The following is a 19,011-nucleotide window of genomic DNA, read 5'->3' on the forward strand; positions in this document are numbered from 1 at the left end:
AGCTTTAACTGGCGCTTGCAGATTATAGGGTCTTTCACTGCTAGTAAACAACGTTGGTGGCTCTGTGTGTGTATGTGAAATAGAGTCAGACAGAAATTGAGACAAAACTATTTCTGAACTTGTTCATTAACCTTACATACCGTCTATCTGGTACATTTTTATCCCACCTTTCCCCCAAACAGCTTTGGGCCATAAGAACCTAAGAAAGGCCCTGCTGGATCAGACCAAGGCCCATCAAGTCCAGCAGTCTGTTCACACAGTGGCCAACCAGGTGCCTCTACGAAGCCCCCAAACAAGATGACTGCAGCAGCATTATCCTGCCTGTGTTCCACAGCACCTAAAAGAATGGGCACACTCCTGTGATCCTGGAGAAAATAGGTATGCATCATGACTAGCATCCATTTTTACTAGTAGCCATGAATACCCCTCCTCTCCTCCATGAAGATGTCAACTCCCCCCTCTTAAAGCCTTCCAAGTTGGCAGCCATCATCACTTCCTGGGGCAGGGAGTCCCACAATTTAACTATGTGTCGTGTGAAGAAATACTTCATTTTACCTGTTTTGAATCTCTCACCCTCCAGCTTCAGCAGATGAACCTGTGTTCTAGTATGATGAGAGAAGGAGAAAAGCTTCTCCCTGTCCACTCTCTCCATACCATGCATAATTTTACCCAGTTTACCCATCATAGGGAACTCTGTCAAAAGCTTTCCTAAAATCCAGGTAAAGTACATCGACATTGTTCCTACAATCCAGTAAACTCATCATTCAATCAAAGAAGGAAACAAGGTTGGTCTGGCAGGCCCTGTTGGGGACAAATCCGTGCTGACTTCCTCGGATGGGAGAGTCAGCGTGGTGTAGAGAGAGACAGTGTGGTGTAGTGGTTAAGAGCGGTGGTTCGGAGTGGTGGGCTCTAATCTGGAGATCTGGGTTTGATTCCCCACTCCTCCACATTAAGCAAGCTGGGTGAGCTTGGGCTAGTCACAGTTCTCTCAGAACTCTCTCAGCCCCACCTTCCACACAGGGTGTCTATTGTGGGAAGGGGAAGAGAAGGAGATTGTAAACTGGTTTGATTCTTCCTTAAGTGGTAGAGAAAGTCGGCATATAAAAACCAACTTCTTCTTCATCACCACGTTGTCCTTCAGATGTTCACAAATCGACCCCTTTAAAATCTGCTCCAGTTGCTTCCCTGGCGATAGAGGTCAGACTGACTGGCCTATAGTTTCCTGGGTCATCCTTCCATCCTTTTTGAAGATTGGGATCACATTCACCCTCCTCCAGTCCATTTACCGTCCTCCAAGAGGTCTTGAAGATGAGAGACAAAGGCTCTGCAAGCTCTCTAGAAAGTTCTTTGAGCACACTTGGGTTCATACCATCTGGCCCGGGGCATTTGTACTAATCCAATGCAGCCAGGTGCTTCTCAACAACCTCTCTGTCCATGTCAACCAGCAGCCTGGATGCAGTGCTTTGCCTACTACCATCTCTAAATCAGCCCATTCTCTTCTTCAGGGGAAAAACTGAGGCAGGGGTGCTGTTGTATCCCTGCAGCTCTAAAGTTCCATGTGACTAGTATAGGCAGTTACCGAGGCTATTATTTCCATTCAATGCTAGTATATTCCAATAAGGACTAGCCTCTTGGGTGGCTCAGTGGCAGAGCCTCTGCTTTGCACGCAGAAGGTCCCAGGTTCAATCCCCGGCATCTCCAGTTAAAGGGATTAGGCAAGTAGGTGATGTGAAAGACCTCTGCCTGAGACCCTGGAGAGCCGCTGCTGGTCTGAGTAGACAAGACTGACTTTGATGGACCAAGGGTCTGATTCAGTATAAGGCAGCTTCTTCATGGGTTCATCTTGCCCTGGACACTATTGTTTCCCAAAGAGAGGACATGGTTTTTCCACCAACCGAAGTAAGCCGGATTAAGGGCAGAAAAAGGAAGGACTCCTTCTTTTTGTTCTCTGCTCCCTACCTTTAAAAGATACGCCTGGGGTTCTTTTTAGTGGCTCTTCCCTGTGCCACAATGAGGTTGCGCCCGTGAGTTTCATTCACCGATGGATCCATTCATCATGTAGAACGAAAGAATTTGCCGGGTCAGAGAATCCCACCTGCCATGTTCCCACTTTGCGCCAGTGACAAAATAAAAAATAACGCCATTTCCCCCAACATTACGTTTTGTCGCCTTCAGCAGTCTCTGAGGTTTGGAGGTGTGTGTGTTCGTCTGCACAGCCATTAGCATTTAATTCAGAGGAGAGCTGCAATAGTGGCCCTGGGGAATGGAAGCATGCAAACAGAGGAAGACGCTTTCTACTGAACCAGGCAAACGTGTCCATCGAGTTCTGGTAAGCCAGGGCCTTCAAACTGGAGATGCCTAGATTTAGGCTTGGGTGCCATGGGAGGGGAGAACATGGGAGGGGCTAAGTGATGGACTGACATCTGTTGGAAGTAAAACCATCAAGTTTCCAGTGATTCCTAAAGAAGTGAGATGTCACTTCCAGGTTTTCCCTGGAAATGACATCTCACTTCTCTAGGAATCACTGGAAACTCTATTAGAAGAAGTAATTTATTTGTTTAGCCATAGGCCGTTACAAAATATCCTTACATGACTGGAAGCTCTATGATTTTACTTCCAACAGCCAAGAGATGGAGGCAGGGCATCCCCCACTTCCATGGGGGGGGTGACTGGTAATCAGCGTGGTGTAGTGGTTAAGAGCAGTGGTTTGGAGCAGTGGACCCTGATCTGGAGAACAAGGTTTGATTCCCCACTCCTCCACGTGAGCGGTGGATGCTAAACTGGTGAACTGGATTAGTTTCCCCACTCCAACCCATGAAGCCAGCTGGGTGACCTTGGGCTAGTCACAGCTCTCTTAGAGCTCTCTCAGCCCCACCCACCTCATAGGGTGTCTGTTGTGGGGAGGGGGAAGGGAAGATGACTGTAAGCTAATTTGATTCTCCCTTAAGTGGTAGAGAAAGTCGGCATATAAAAACCAACTCTTCTTCTTCTTAATTGTAAAGCACTCTATACAGGCTTGCCCCTTGAAGTCAACTTGGTACAGAACACCACAGCTCAGTTATTATTGGGAGCTAGGTGGAGCATGCATATCACACCCATTCTGCAGTCACTCTTCTGGCTGTCCATCTGTTACCAAGTTCAGTTCAAGATACTGACCAGCACATGCAAGGCACTGCAAGGCCTTGGACCCTCACCTCTGGAAAACCACCTCTTCTCCTATGCTCCACCACAACACCTTCATTCATCTGAGTGGCGCTACTGTTCATCCTTCTGTGGGTGCTACTCCAAAATGGGCAAGATCATCAACTGCCTCTACATGTGCATACTCTGTTGCGGCCCCCGCTTTGTGGAACGGCCTGCCTGAGGTCAGGAAGGCCCCCCACACTTCTGTCTTTTCGTAAACGACATAGAACAGAATTGTTCGGGAGGGAATTTCTATAAAGGTAACAAGATAATAGGAGCCCCGTGGCGCAGAGTGGTAAGCTGCAGTACTGCAGTCAAAAGCTCTGCTCACAACCTGAGTTCGATCCTGACGGAAGTCGGTTTCAGGTAGCCGGCTCAAGGTCGACTCAGCCTTCCATCCTTCCAAGGTCGGTGAAATGAGTACACAGCTTGCTGGGGGTAAAGTGAAGACGTCTGGGGAAGCCAATGGCAAACCACCCCCTAAACATAGTCTGCCTAGTAAACGTCGGGATATGATGTCACCCCATGGGTCAGGAATTACCCGGTGCTTGCACAGGGGACCTTTACCTTTACTTTAAACAGGGCTATATTACATTGCAATGGTTCAGAAAGCTACTTTTTACAAAGAATGATTGGGGATTACACCACTGTGTAGAGCATGTGTTATTTGTTTTTATATGTATTATCCTGCTGCACCTCATTGTTTTATACTTATGTAATACCATTTTCTAGGCTGGAAGGCAGCATGGTACAGCTCGATCTCATCAGATCTCAGAAGCTAAGCAGGGTCAGCCCTGGTTAGTATTTGGATGGGAGACCACCAAGGAAGTCCAGGGTTGGTATGCAGAGGAAGGCACTGGCAAACCACCTCTGTTAGTCTCTTGCCATGAAAACCCCATAAGGGGTCGCTATAAGTTGGCTGCGACTTGACGGCACTTTACACACAATACCATTTTCTGCATTGGTTAACATATCATATCTAATACTTTCACTTTGTTTCAAATTTCTGCAATCCTAGTCCAACCACATTGTTTACTAGATGTCACATCCTATTGATCACAGTGACTCGTACTGTGTAATTCTCCTTGAATCTCGTTGAGAAAGGTGGACCATAATTAAAGTAAGTAAGCAAATAAATAAATTTGAACACATAAAGCTACCTTATACTGAATCAAGCCCTCGGTCCATCAAAGTCAGCCTTGTCTACTCAGACTGGCAGCGGCTCCCCAGGGTCGCAGGCGGAGGTCTTTCACATCACCTACTTGCCTAGTCCCTTTAACTGGAGATGCTGTGGATTGAACCTGGGACCTTCTGCATGCCAAGCAGATGCTCTACAAACTGAGCCATGGCCCCTACCCTTGTCCTTCTATAGTAATGCTAAAAGCTTATCAACACCAGTAATCAGTGAGGACTATTTGCTAAAACAGAGAACTGTCTTGAATATCCTGCCCAGGAGGGGCTCAGCACATTGTTTGTCTTTCAGCCATCGGAAGCTCTCGGCTTTTAATCCACTCAAGACCCTTTGGACTGCCCACCCTCCAAGACTAAGGAACCAAGCAGGCACCGCGAAACATTTCTGCAGGAGCTGCAGCATTCACGGGCAGCTCTTTGGGGATTGCTGTTAGTCACTACACGGCTCCCTCTGGTCCGATGATCTATTAATGAGGAAGGCCTTAAAATATCCAGGATGTAGATGCTCTAAAGGTAATATTATGTTGCACAGAGAGACAGTGATCATGAAGAGCCTGAGGGAACAGAAGCATAAGGAATTCCATCCACCCGCCTTCTCATTCCCCTCTGCTGCCCCAGAGGGCTGAAAGATATTAAGACACAGATGGGGAAACAAGAAACCCCTGCTTCAAAAACATCTCGTTCTGGGCCGACTGGTCAGTCCCCGTTTAATCAGCGCGGGCTTTGCCCCTGCTTGCAGATTAATGGCTCTTGATTCAGTCCCGCCTGCCTTCTCGTGGAGTGCTCTGCCTGTATCTTGAAGCAAATCTTTTGGAAGTGATGTTTTCATTAAAAGCCATATGGCAGCTCTTTCACTGGGATTCTGATTTCTGCAGATAGTCAGACAGAAGGTAGCCCGATCTGGCTGGTTTCTCTTTTCCGAGGGACCAGCCGCCACAGAAGGGATACGCATGGTTGCATCCGCAACAGAAGCGCACTTAGTGGGCTTAGTGGAGCCAGAGCCTTCTTATTTCCTTGTAGCTTCATTCAACACGTGGGCATCTCTGTTTTGTACACATGTAGCACTGTGACATCATTCAATATGGCAGTCCAGGTGAATTCCCTCTGTAAAGGACTGGAATGGATTTGATTGTGAAACACAATGGATAATGAGAGGGGTCTCTTGTCATGAGGTTCAGGTCGACAAAAGTGTAATTAAGTAGGAGAAACACCAGCTAATAAAGGAAGAAGCAAACTGAAGCACAAGACAATTAACATCAGTAAAGGGCTGCAGTATGGCAGAACAATGGGTTAAAATTAAAGCAAAAGAGTTTCCGTCTAAACATTAGGAAGAACTTTCTAACAGTTAGAGCGGTTCCTCGGTGGAACTTCCTCGCGAGGTGGTGAGCCTCCCTGGAGGTTTTTAAGCAGAGGCTAGATGGCCATTTGTCAGCAATGCTGATTCTATGACCTTAGGCAGATCATGAGAGAGGGGGCATCTTGGCCATCTTCTGGGCATGGAGTATGGGTCACTGGCGGTGTGAGGGGGGGTAGTTGTGAATTTCCTGCAGTGTGCAGGGGGTTGGACTAGATTACCCTGATACCCCCTTCCAACTCTATTATTCTGTTCTATGATTCTATGTTAAAAAGAGCAACACCAACAAAGAAGAAGAAAAAACATGAGAGCCAGAGCAATAAAAGAGTACTGAACGAAGTAAATATCTGGCAAGGTGAGAACTGTTTCAGCAGTTTCTTTAGTTGCATCAAATATGCTCAATTAGAAGTATAAAATTAGAGAATATTTGGCATGGGCTAAAGACAATGGACCTGTTTGTGCTCACGGTAGCACACAAGGTGGGATCTGTGATGAATGGACAGTTATAAAGCAAGAATCAGCAGCCAGCTAGTGTGTGAAAAACCTCATGAAAGGACATCGCTCCCGTTTACACTATTGATTTGGCAGTTTTGTGATGACTTTTATTTTTCCAATATATTTGAATCCCACCCTCCCCCTCAAAAAACAAGGCCCGAGGTGGCTTATTACAACGCATGATGCCAGCATCTTTTTTAAAAAATGGGTTGGATCCTTTTCCCACTCGGATCTTGCTGAGTTCTCCTCCTCACTGCAGCTCCTGTCCTACATAGCTTTTATCCATGTGGTTCCCACAAACTTCTGAATAGCATTTGAAAAGTCAACGGGGGGGGGGGGGCTTTTCCTCCCTCTTTCCCAAGAAGAAAAGCTGATAGCATCCAACCCAATAAATATTTTTAAAAAAACACCCGCTACAACTATGTACCATTCAACGCTTTTGCATTTGCGGATCGCCTGCTCTAGAGGATTTACATCATTATATAGTCAACTGCCCTCTGTATGTGGAACCTAGGGCTAAATTCCTTGCCGGGTTGGTTTCTGGTTTAAATACTAGCTCTAGTGTTGAGAAATGAACATTTTTGTTAACGGACTCTGATGGGTTTGTTTCCTGTAGGACCTCCCTGTTTGCCTTGGCAGCGAAGAAAATAAAGTCCAACACAGCTGCTAAGAGAGTCGATCCTGTGAGCTGATTTTAAATGGTTGATAGCTCTTACTGGTTTGCTGGGATTTTGTTGCCAAGATTTTTAGCTAACATTATTTTGCATTTTACTAATTTAGCTAACACAGTTTTGCATTTTGCTAATTTAGAATATTTTCCTTTTTTATTATGTATATTTATAACTATTAGAGGTAATTGTTGACATGTTTGTAATGGCCTATGGCTACAGGAAAATAAAACTCATTCATTCATTCAGCTATGTACCACAATACCTAAACTGATCATCAATAGGGTTGCCAACCTCCAGGTACTCAGAAGATTGTAGGTTCGACTCCTGCCTGGCTTGCCTTGCTGAGGTCTTCCCTTCCTCACTTCGGGCTGGAGTTTGTTTCTGCCTGAATGAAGATTACTACTCGTCTGATCTTCTTCCTTGGAATTTCAACCTGTGGCAGACAGCTTCTCTGCTGGTCAAGGAGTGTGGCTGAGCACTCTGGACTATTATAAATTTGAGTGATTCTGGACCTTTGTGGGGAATTTCTGGGGGCTTGTAATTGACATGCATTGATGGAGTGTAATAGTTATGTGAATTAGTCATAGGTAGATTCTTTAGACATAGGATAAGTATAGATTGTGTAGATAGTGGGTTTTGTTTAGTAGTCATAGAAATAATTAATGTAAGTTGCATTTACACATGAGCCTGTGTGCTGCTAATTTTGTTCTCAACCTCCAGGTACTAGCTTGAGATCTCCTGCTATTACAACTGATCTCCAGCCGATAGAGATCAGTTCACCCGGAGAAAATGGCCGCTTTGGCAACTGGACTCTATGGCATTGAAGTCCCTCCCCTCCTCAAACCCCACCCTCCTCAGGCCCCGCCCCAAAAACCTCCCGCTGGTAGTGAAGAGGGACCTGGCAACCCTAACCATCAAGCGGAGACCACCAAAGGAGAAGATAGCCGACCATCACATAACTATGAAACACAGCAACAAACCCTCTCTAGGACAGAACTGTGTTACGACGCTGCAGCAAAATGCCATCTAAGAAGGCACCCTCTGCATTGCCTCCACAACACATCCCAGACTCCCCGCTCTGACATAGCCATCCTTCATCTCCTCTTTCCCATGATTAATCTAATCTTCTCTCAGGCCTCTCCTGCTTAGCTTCTGAGATCTGACGAGATCAGGCTAGCCTGGGCCATCCAGGTCAGGGCCATGCAACGATGCCCAGATACAAAAAATGTACCACTTGGGCCTAATGTACTGGGATATGAAGCGGGATGCAGATGTTTTTATTAATGAGTTCATCTATTTTCCCAGCATTCCCACAGACCGTGGCAGAAATTCTCTCACACCGCTATCAATCTGCGTTTCTCTCCCATCGACCTGTTACAACCGGGGCCCAGAAGGGAAACACATTCATAAAGAAGAAGAGTTGGTTTTTTATATGCCAACTTTCTCTACCACTTAAGGAAGAATCAAAGCGGCTTCCAATCACCTTCCCTTCCTTTCCCCACAACCTGTGAGGTAGGTGGGGCTGAGAGAGCTCTAAGAGAGCCGTGACTAGCCCAAGGTCACCCAGCCGGCTTCGTGTGTAGGAGAGGGGAAACTAATCCAGTTCACCAGATTAGCATCCGCCGCTCACGTGGAGGAGTGGGGAATCAAACCTGGTTCTCCAGATCAAAGTCCACTGCTCCAAACCACCACTCTTAACCACTACACTACGCTGTAGAGGTTCAGAACACTTTTAGTGCCAAGGGATGTTTCGAGTATGAATGGAGAAAGGATCTCTCCAGATTTCTTGGCTAGTCAGTGTAGAAAAAAGAAGAAACACAGTTTATAAATGTGGACACCCTATTCAGGCCATTAATTGCTTAATGGGAGTCTAACGGATACTCAAACACAGCCACAGTGGCTGCATGCAGCCCTTTGGGAGTTTGGAGGAAGCCACTGAGTTGTAGAGGAAGAAGTGGAGCGGGGGACAAGGCAGAAACTACACAATCTGAGGAGTGCCGGAGGACAATAACAGAAGATTGGGTTACAGGAGACACCCAGAACAAATGTCTTTAAAGCAGCCTCTTTTAACGCATGGAGCTGCCTTCCAGTGAGTCAGACACTAGGTTAGGGTTGCCAACCTCCAGGTACTAGCTGGAGATCTCCTGCTATTATAACTGATCTCTAGCCGATAGAGATCAGTTTGCCTGGAGAAAATGGCCGCTTTGGCAACTGGATTCTATGGCATTGAAGTCCCTCCCCTCCCCAAACCCTTCCCTCCTCAGGCTCCGCCCCCAAACTCTCCAGGTATTTCCCAACCCGGAGCTGGCAACCCTACACTGGGTCTATCAATAGGGTTGCCAGGTCCCTCTTCACCACGGGCGGGAGGTTTTGGGGCGGGGCCTGAGGGGGCGGGGTCTGGGGGGAGGCTGGAGCCTTCCAAGCTTCGCTGTGTGCGCACAGCAGAGCTGGGACGGGGTGGAAGGCTCCAGCCTCCCTCTCCACGTTACAAGCCCAATTGGGCTTGAAGCGTGGAACAGGAGGCTGGAGCCTTCTCGGGAGCGCGCGGGGGATCGTTTCCCCCTTTCTGCTCCTCCCGCCGGCCATCAGCTGGCCGGCGGGCAGCCCGGTTGATTGGCGGGCAATTGCCTGCCACAACCGGGCAGTTGGCAACCCTATCTATCAAGGCCATTCATGTCTAACTGAGGGCTAACATAGTGTACTAATTAGAGTGTTCGACAAAATTCAAAGAGCTACTCTTTTCACTAAATCATATACATCTTCTGACCGAATATTTTGGTCTATGTAGTTTCATCATACCTTTTATCATATTAAAATAATAATATACAAACATTGACACCTTACACAAGATTTTCCAGGGCGCCAAAATCCCCCTTGCAGAACATAGGCCTCTCAGAACATCTAACCTTAAGAATAAACTGGTTCATCCTGACGTTTTACAATTGTTCCAAAGAATCTTTGATAGTCGGACATTACAAATGTCCTTAGTTGCCCACAGAGTTAGAGTCTCCGCTCTGCCATGGAATCTTGCTGGGTGACCTTGGGCCAGTCACACACTCTCAGCCCAACCAACCTCGCAGGTACTACACTAACTAAATCTTGTGTAAAAGGTAAAGGCCGCACCCTTGTGTAACCACCAGGTTGTTACTGACCCATGGGGTAACGTCACATCCTAACGTTTACTAGGCAGACCGTGTTTACGGGGTGGTTTGCCAGTGCCTTCCCCAGTCGTCTACACTTTACCCCCAGCAAGCTCAGTTGATCTTTTGACCAACCTCGGAAGGATGGAAGGATGGGTTAACCTTGAGCGGGCAACCTGAAACCGACTTCTGTCGGGATCGAACTCAGGTCGTGAGCAGAGCTTGGACTGCAGTTCTGCAGCTTACCACTCTGCGCCATGGGGCTCCTATCAAATCTTGTGGCCCTCCTATTACGCCATGAGCACACAGAGCTGTCTTGCCACCATCAACAGCGTTCTCTCTCCCTCTCTCTCTCTCACACACACACACATCCTCCATCCTGCTACACAAACTGCTCTTTTCCAGGAACAGAGGAGGGCTCCCCAAGGAAACGCCTGCCTTCCTTGTGATGAATAAGGAGGGAGGGGAGGAAGCGGAGATCAAAGCAAAAGGTGAAATCCGGCAAGGTGGATGCCCCTGTTAAACATCCACGGCAGAGCTCCGTTTGATATTTCGAATGGCAATTACCAAGGGAGGAGAGGCTCGCTTGACGCAATGGGGGCGAGGATCTGTTTCATAATGCCTCAGGCAGGTGGCGAGCACCCCAGCGAATCCCAGTGGTTCCGTCACGAGGAAGAAATTTCAAAAACCCGCCGCTTGCGTTTAATTAATTCCTGAGAGTGCGAGGGAGCCCAAAATAGTTACAGGCAGAGGCTGGCATACTCCGAGGGATCCGCACAGCCTGCCAGGGGAGGCAAGGGCACTCACCAGGGCCCATTCCTACAAGGGGCCAAGCCGTTTGGAGGAGGGCAGGGTCCTGAGATCGGGTTGTCTCCCTTCCTGGGGCTGCCAATGATTGCATGCTGTTTTTAAGAGCGTGCGAACAGTTCTGCCAGGTCGGACCCATGCGTTCATTTGATCCGACAACTGGTTTCCCACAGTTGCCCAACAGGTGGCATGGAAGTAGAGTTGGCAACCTCCAGGTACTGACAAAAAAAATACCCATGCTGAAATTACAATGTTACAAGCAAAAGACCAGCACGTAGAGGCTCAATTATATTGCAGTAAAGAATTTACTATATATGATCAACAATTACTATACAAAGTAACTGTAGTCTAAATTCTATATCCTACTACTATATCCTAATTCTATCAAGAATCTAAGCCTATAACCATAAACACAAACTTCTATAAGCAATCAAATCACAATTATCACATTCCTCATGAGAAAAACACACATTTAAATCCAAATAGAAAGTCTCTTTAACAACAACAAGTTGCTCCCTCCAAAGGGAGGGAAAACAAAGGGCGAAAACGCATGGTCGCTTTATCCTCTTTTAATCCCTGTTTTAGCCAGGATCGAACGCACATTAGGTGAAATGCATGCGTTCGATCCTGGCTGAATCCTGGCTGAAACAGGGTTTAAAGGAGGATAAAGCGACCATGCGTTGTCGCCCAAAGGCGTCTTGTTTTCCGTCTTCTTCTTCCACCAGGAGGGAGACTTGGGGCAAAAACGCACGGTCGCTTTATCCTCCTTTAATCCCTGTTTCAGCCAGGATTCAGCCAGGATGGAACGCATGCGTTTCACCTAATGTGCGTTTGATCCTGGCTAAAACAGGGATTAAAAGAGGATAAAGTGACCGTGCGTTATCACCCTAAGTTTGCTGCCCCTTAGGAGAGAGCAACTTGTTGTTAAAGAGACTTTCCATTTGGATTTAAATATTTATGTGTTTTTCTCATGAGGAATGTGATAATTGTGATTTGATTGTGTATAGAAGTTTGTGTTTATGGTTATAGGCTTAGATTCTTGATAGAATTAGGATATAGTAGTAGGATCTAGAATTTAGACTAGTTACTTTGTACAGTAATTGTTGTTGATCATGTATAGTAAATTCTAAAAACTGCAATATAATTGAGCCTACGTGCTGGTCTTTTGCTTGTAATCTCCAGGTCCTAGCTGGAGATCTCCCGCTATTACAACTGATCTCCAGCCGATAAGAGATCAGTTCCCCTGGAGAAAACGGCCGCTTTGGCAATTGGACTCTATGGCATTGAAGTCCCTCCCCTCCTCAAACCCCGCCCTCCTCAGGCTCCGCCCCAAAAATATCCCGCTGGTGGCAAAGAGGGACCTGGCAACCCTAAAGATTACCTCCATCCTGTGACAAGCTTCACTTGCTGATTTCTGGCCAGGTTTTTTTTTTTGCCTCTGTTCATTTGGCAACCTGAAACACTATTTAAATGTTCCTATTTTCATCCGATAAATCTTGGAAGGCAAATGTGCTTTTTTCCTCAACTGGTTCTGCACATGACCTTCGTTGCAGTCCTCTTGCTGCACACCAGACAGTATTCCCAAGCCTTTCAGCCGCACGAGGCGCGCCACAAATGCCCTATCTTTAGTTGCTAAGAAGCCACGGCACCTCATAACCTCTCTTCAGCCCGCTGGGCCGTTCATGACGCGGACGCGCTGCAGAGCCAGACACTAGGAACAGCAGCTCTGGTGCGCACACACACATAAACACACACACCCCCAGAGTGCAAGATGAATTGGTCTCCCGCCCTCTCTCCCCTGTTCTGACAGATCTGTTATCTTCTTTGGCTGGTTTCACCGTTCACAGGAGAGCCGGGAAGCGAAGCTTGCTCCGCAATTAACGGAGGAAAGGAGAGACATGGGGGCGGTGCTTCTGGGAAGGTTGCTTCCCCAAAGCAAATGATTTTGACAAAAATGGCTTCGCTTCAAGGCCTTCCCTAAGAAGGAATGGAAAGATACACAAGTGTCTTTTGGGGAACCCAAAGGCATGATGCTCCTTTCACTGAATTATTTGGAGAGTGGAGCCTAGGGAAGGGAGGGTTTGGGGAGGGGAAGGACCTCAGCTAATGTCATAGACCCCCACCCTCAAAGCAGCCATTTTCTCCAGGGGAACTAGGGTTGCCAACCTCCAGGTATTAGCTGGAGATCTCCTGCTGTTAACAGAGGGAGGGCATCTTGGCCATCTTCTGGTCACTGGGTGTGGGGGGGAGGTAGTTCTGAATTTCCTGCATTGTGCAGGGGATTGGACTTGATGACCGTGGTGGTCCCTTCCAACTCTATGATTCTAACTGATCTCCAGCCGATAGAGATCAGTTGCCCTGGAGAAAATGGCCGCTTTGGCCATTGAACTCTATGGCATTGAAGTCCCTCCCCTCCCCAAACCCTGCCCTCCTCAGCTTCCGCCCCCCCCAAACCTCCTGCTGTTGGTGAAGAGGGACCTGGCAACCCTAAGGGAAACCGATACCTGTAGTCTGGAGATCAGTTAGGCCTAGGGTTGCCAGGTCCTTCTTCGCCGTGGGCAGGAGGTTTTTGGGGTGGAGCCTCAGGAGGGCGGAGTTTGGGGAGGGGAGGGACTTCAATGCCATAGAGTCCAATGGCCAAAGGGGCCATTTTCTCCAGGTGAACTGATCGCTATCGGCTGGAGATCAGTTGTAATAGCAGGAGATCTCCAGCTAGTACCTGGAGGTTGGCAACCCTAGTTAGCCCCCACCTGGAAGATGGCAACCTTTGCCTCCAGTCTCACTACTTCCAATTCCAACTAGAATTCCTGATTCACACATGCAACAGAACAGGTACCACTCCAAAGACATCCAATATGTGGATTGATGGTTGGGGGTTTAGATGTAAAAGGACAGTTTTGCATCTGTGTGCATACATTTACATACCTGGAAAACATCAGTCAGATATCTGAGGGAGAGGGTTAGAGGGTGAAGAACGGGTGTGTGCGTGTGTGTAAACAAATAACAAAAAAATTAAACGTTCCCAACATCTCCCCAAACATTAGGGTTGCCAACCTCCAGGTACTAGCTGGAGATCTCCTGCTATTACAACTGATCTCCAGACGATAGAGATCAGTTCCCCTGGAGAAAATGTCCGCTTTGGCCATTTGAAGTCCTTCCCTCCCCAAACCCTGCTCTCCTCAGGCTCCGCCCTCAAAACCTCCCACCAGTGGTGAAGAGGGACCTGGCAACCCTACCAAACAGTAACATGCCAAAATAGAGGCTGCCCCTGGCAAATGGGGAGCGCATGGGAGAGGAAAAGTCTTTTTATCATAATTAGCATAGGCCGTGCCCAAATTTCTGCAACTGCTGCACCAAATCGCCACTCTGTAACTACAATTATGTAAGGTTGCCAACCTCCAGGTGGGGTCTGAAGTAGAGTTGCCAACCTCCAGTTATCTAAGCAAAAATAATCAACACTAGGCTCAGTTCTACACATATGTTCTAAGTGAGAAGTCAATACAAAAAGTAGTGCAAGCAATATCTACAAGTGAGCGATAGTCAAACAAGGGAACATAGTACAACAAATATCAATGAACAAGGTCAAGGAACATATTTACAAAAAAATCTATGTCTAATGTTTCTCTCTGAGTCTAAAGACTTTCCAGTTATAATATAAGTCTTTGTAAGAGCTGGTCCAAGTGATGAAGAGGATTCCTGTAGATTTCTTGATGAAGTCCGTATATGGAATCCGACTATAATCCGCTGGCCATGTGCTGCGGGTAATTCAAACGAGGACCAAGCTGACACTTAATATCAAAAGGAAACGTCTTCCAGGTAATCGACACTTTCACCAAAGATGGCTTCTTCAGCCTTGTTATTTTCTTAATGCTACATAGTAGTCTAGAAGTTGATTCTTGTCTGCGTAATGGTCACTAGCCGATAGCGATCCGCTCCCCTGGAGAAAATGGCCGCTTTGGCAATAGGACTCTATGGCACTGAAGTCCCGCCCCTCCCCAAACCCCGCCCTTCTCAGGCTCCACCACAAAAACCTCCCTCCGGTGGAGAAGAGGGACCTGGCAACCCTAGCCTGGAGAGATCACTTCCCCTGGCGGAAATGGCAACTTTGGAGGGTGACCTCTATGACAGCAGATCCCTGCTGAGATCCTTCCCCTCCTCAAACTTTATGCTCCTCAGGCACCACTCCCAAGGCTTCAGGAATTTCCCAACCCAGAGGTGGTAACCTTACCCCCAAATACATGCCTATTATCTTACCATCTGTGTGGCAATCTCAGCAGCTTCCCTCACACCAAACTGGGCTCTCTTTTAATCTTTCCCAAACCCCCCCACCCCCTTCTTCCCAGGACACTTTTAATCCCCACCACCCTTCTTTCTGATTTCTACCTTTCTTTTAAAAATAATATGCCTAATTTGTGTTTTCCTCTCGAGAGTTTAGTGGTATTGATTGTACCCTTCAAAATGTATTTACACCCGCTGTCGTTCTTTTTCATCTGCCTAGCTCAACGTTGCATTAAAAGATAATAATTTTAAGGAACTAAAATATCACATCACATCAGGGACGAGCTAATTTGGAAACTGGCCTTCCATATAGCTAAGAAAATTTACACCATGTTTTCAAGATCATAGCAGATGGCAAAATAAAATGAGCGGATACGTCACATTTATTCAACATTAATCTTGCTAAAAAAGAATTTTCAAGTTTTCAAGGCCAAAAAACTAGACTCCGTCCTTAACAAATCTTGACATAAAATGAGGAATTGAGGGGGGGGTATTGATTTGAAGCGGTTGATTTGTTTCCAGTCAGTACACTTGTTGTCCTTTTTATAAACCAATCTAAGACTCAGAAGTCTCTGCCCCCCACAAACACGCAGAGCACTTCAGCTTACTTTTGGTCCTGAGATCTGAATAAGGTCCACTTGTTTGTACAGTAGATGCCAAAGTGAGATATAGAGGCAGAAGCTTTCCGTGTATTTCGGATTAATTTCCTTGGCTGTGTAAACAAGTTCAAAACGGGAATGGGATAGACAAGATGAGGCGGTTTGATGATCCCAACATGACTGCTCAGATTGTACCATCCCTCTCTAACGTTTTCAGGTTCAGCTCAGAACGAGACAAGCTTTTAGTAGGAACACGGGAAGCTGCCGTAATCCAAATCCCATCGGAGGTCTGTGTAGACAAGCGCCGTCTACTCCTACTCTTAAGGCTCTTGTACACAGAACGGTTTTTCCCAACTACTCTAGATTCTTTAATTGACGGTCCCTGCTTGAATCTGGGATCTTCTGCATGCAACACAGGAGCCCCACTACAGCCCTTCCCTACATAACAATGTGGTGAGAATTTCTGCAATTGCAGTTTTTCCTCTTCATGATGTTTCTGTGGTAGGAGAAAGCAGCACCTGCTCAAAGTATCCCTTGGATGCACAAATATGGATAGGGTTGCCTGGTCCCTCTTCGCCATCGGGGGGAGGTTTTTGGGGTGGAGTCTGAGGGGGGCAGGGTTTGGGGAGGGGAGGGACTTCGATGCCATAGAGTCCAATTGCCAAAGCAGCCATTTTCTCCAGGTGAACTGATCTCTGTAGGCGGGAGATCAGTTGTAATAGCAGGAGCTCTCCAGCTAGTACCTGGAGGTTGGCAACCCTAATTATGGACAGCAAAAGCCCTGACTGAATCTAGGAACCATAGCAATGCCCCCCTGTGCCTCTCAAGCACATGTTCTCAAACCTCTCCCTAGTAGCAAACCCATTTATTTATGTATTTAAAACATTACTACCTTCTCCAATTCCCAGGTGATTTGCAAGTAGGGTTGCCAGGTCCCTCTTTGCCCCCGATGGGAGGTTTTCTGGGTGGAGCCTGAGGAGGGCGGGGTTTGGGGAGGGGAGGGACTTCAATGCCATAGAGTCCAATTGCCAAAGAGACCATTTTCTCCAGGTGAACTGATTTCTATCAGCTGGAGATCAGCTGTAATAGCAGGAGATCTCCAGCCGATACCTGGAGGTTGGCAACCCTACTCACAAGGTCGTTTGAAAACACTTCAAAAATTCCAAAGAGAAAGCATCTACATCATAAACCTCGCAGCAGCCTTTGCATTTCATTTCACTTATTTCATTTATATCGCACCTTTCTGCCCAATGAGGACTCAAAGCGGCTGACATTCTCTCCTCCCCTTTATTCATACAACAACTCTGTGAGGTAGGTTAGGCTGAGAGTGTGTGACTGACCCAAGATCACCTGGCGAGCTTCCATGGCAGAATGTGCATTCGAACCTGCCTCTCCCAAATCCTAGCCTGACGCTCTAACCACACGGACTAAAAACTGATCAACAAAATTGTCCCTTAAAGCCAATAAGAACAAGCACATACGCAAAATCATTATAAAGGGGTCAGCATACCAAATGGAAAGAAACTGCAGGAACCAAACTGCAAGAGCAAAAAAAAATATTAACATAACTTATGGAACTTATATCTAGACTCGAAGCACTACCCACATTTCAACTAAGTTTAAAGCACTGGGAGCTGGGTCACCAGTGTGTGTTTGTTACTCGACTGACTCAGACGTTGCGTGTGAATGTGCCATTGCAGATCGAGCATCACAGAACTTTCAGGTCCATGAAGATGTCCCCTGAAATGGCACTTTCCCTCTGCATCCAGTTCACACTTGGCTAACAGTTATCAGTAGAGTTGCCAACCTCCAGATGGTGGCTGGAGATCTCCTGCTAATACAACTGATCAGGTGACAGAGATCAGCTCCCCTAGAGAAAACGACTGCTTTGGCAATTGGACTCTATGGCATTGAAGTCCCTCCCCTCTCCAAACCCCGCCCTCCTCAGGCTCCACCCCCAACATCTCCAGGTATTTCCCAACCCGGAGCTGGCAACCCTAATTATCAGGCAGGGAGCCATCAAAATCACATCCATCTGTGAACTGGCCCTTTAAAGAACAGACTTCATTTTAAGATTAAGACTAATAAAATATATCCTACTTAAAATAAACAACCAAAACCAACACCTCAGCAGAACTGGAGCTACAGTGTTGGTGGAAAAAAAAGCTACCGCTGAAGATAAAAAATGGTGAGCAGGTCTGACTAGGTCTGATTTTTTTTTTAATGCCCAGCTGCAGGGCATCCCCCAGAATTTCCAGACATTATAATTTTCCATCAGAAAAATGGAACAGTGATTTATAGGCCGGAGAGAGAGGAATGATCACAGAAATCCTTCATCTGTCAGCGACCTCAAATGAAGAAACTAATTCTGTTCACCCATACAAGCTCACTGGTTTCAACAATCTTTTAAAAGTCATCAAAAATAAAGCAGATTATTCCCCCTAGTGTTTGGTGACTCCAAACTCCTGGTCTTCCCAAATCAGCATATCCGTCGCAGGGATATTTCATTCTACACAGTAGCATTTTATGCTTTACTCCTGGCGTCTGCAAACTATGGCTCCAGAACCAAATGTGGCTCTTTAAAAAGAAACAGATATTGAAATCTTTAAGGTAAGGCCTATTGAAGGGGTAGATGAGATGCTAGAAGAATCAAGCATGGGAAGAGAATGGCAAGCAGAGGTTTTCGCGGGGCTAAAGGGCTTCCTTCATGAAGGGAAACAATAGCGGAGAACAGCTGGCAGGAATCCCAGTGCAAACCATGCGCCAGTGCACTAAAACAATCGCGCAGGGTGCTCCTGAGTATATTACTTACTCATGTGGGCCACCTCCTAATAAAGGACCGGCAACAACCAGTGTTGTTGCAGGGCTGTAGAAACTTTATGGATTATTAACAAGCTTGTTAATTATCAATGTTAAGATGTATACTTTCAGTTATGCTAATGGGCTTTCTTATGAACACTCTTATGATCACTCTTTGGGTGATCTCTGGTTCTGAATTTGGACGTAGTTTGGCTCTTTAACTGTGAAAGGCTGCTGATCCCTGCTTTGGCCAGGATAGGATGGATTGCAAACCTAAAGAACACAGTCCAGAACTCAGTGTTGTGGATGTAATTATTTCTCAAAGAGTTTAGATGTTTGTCCTGAGCTTCTAGAAACATAACGTTGCCAATGGGAAACAAGGGCTCTGGGCAGCTCCCCAAATATACAGCCATCCTTAAAACCAAACACATCCGATATTACAACTTAAAATTCATAATATCACATCACTGCCTTTTCTTTCAGTGAGGTTCTCT

General features: G+C 46.6%; 1 protein-coding gene across 1 annotated transcript in view; it reads right to left on the minus strand.

Moving 5' to 3' along the window:
- EXTL1 (exostosin like glycosyltransferase 1) overlaps positions 1-19,011 on the minus strand; it is a 63,450-nt gene that overhangs the window by 41,967 nt on the left and 2,472 nt on the right. The gene's annotated exons all lie outside the window — the stretch shown is intronic.

The sequence above is a fragment of the Euleptes europaea genome, chromosome 3 (genome assembly GCF_029931775.1).
Source record: "Euleptes europaea isolate rEulEur1 chromosome 3, rEulEur1.hap1, whole genome shotgun sequence".
NCBI lineage: Eukaryota > Metazoa > Chordata > Lepidosauria > Squamata > Sphaerodactylidae > Euleptes > Euleptes europaea.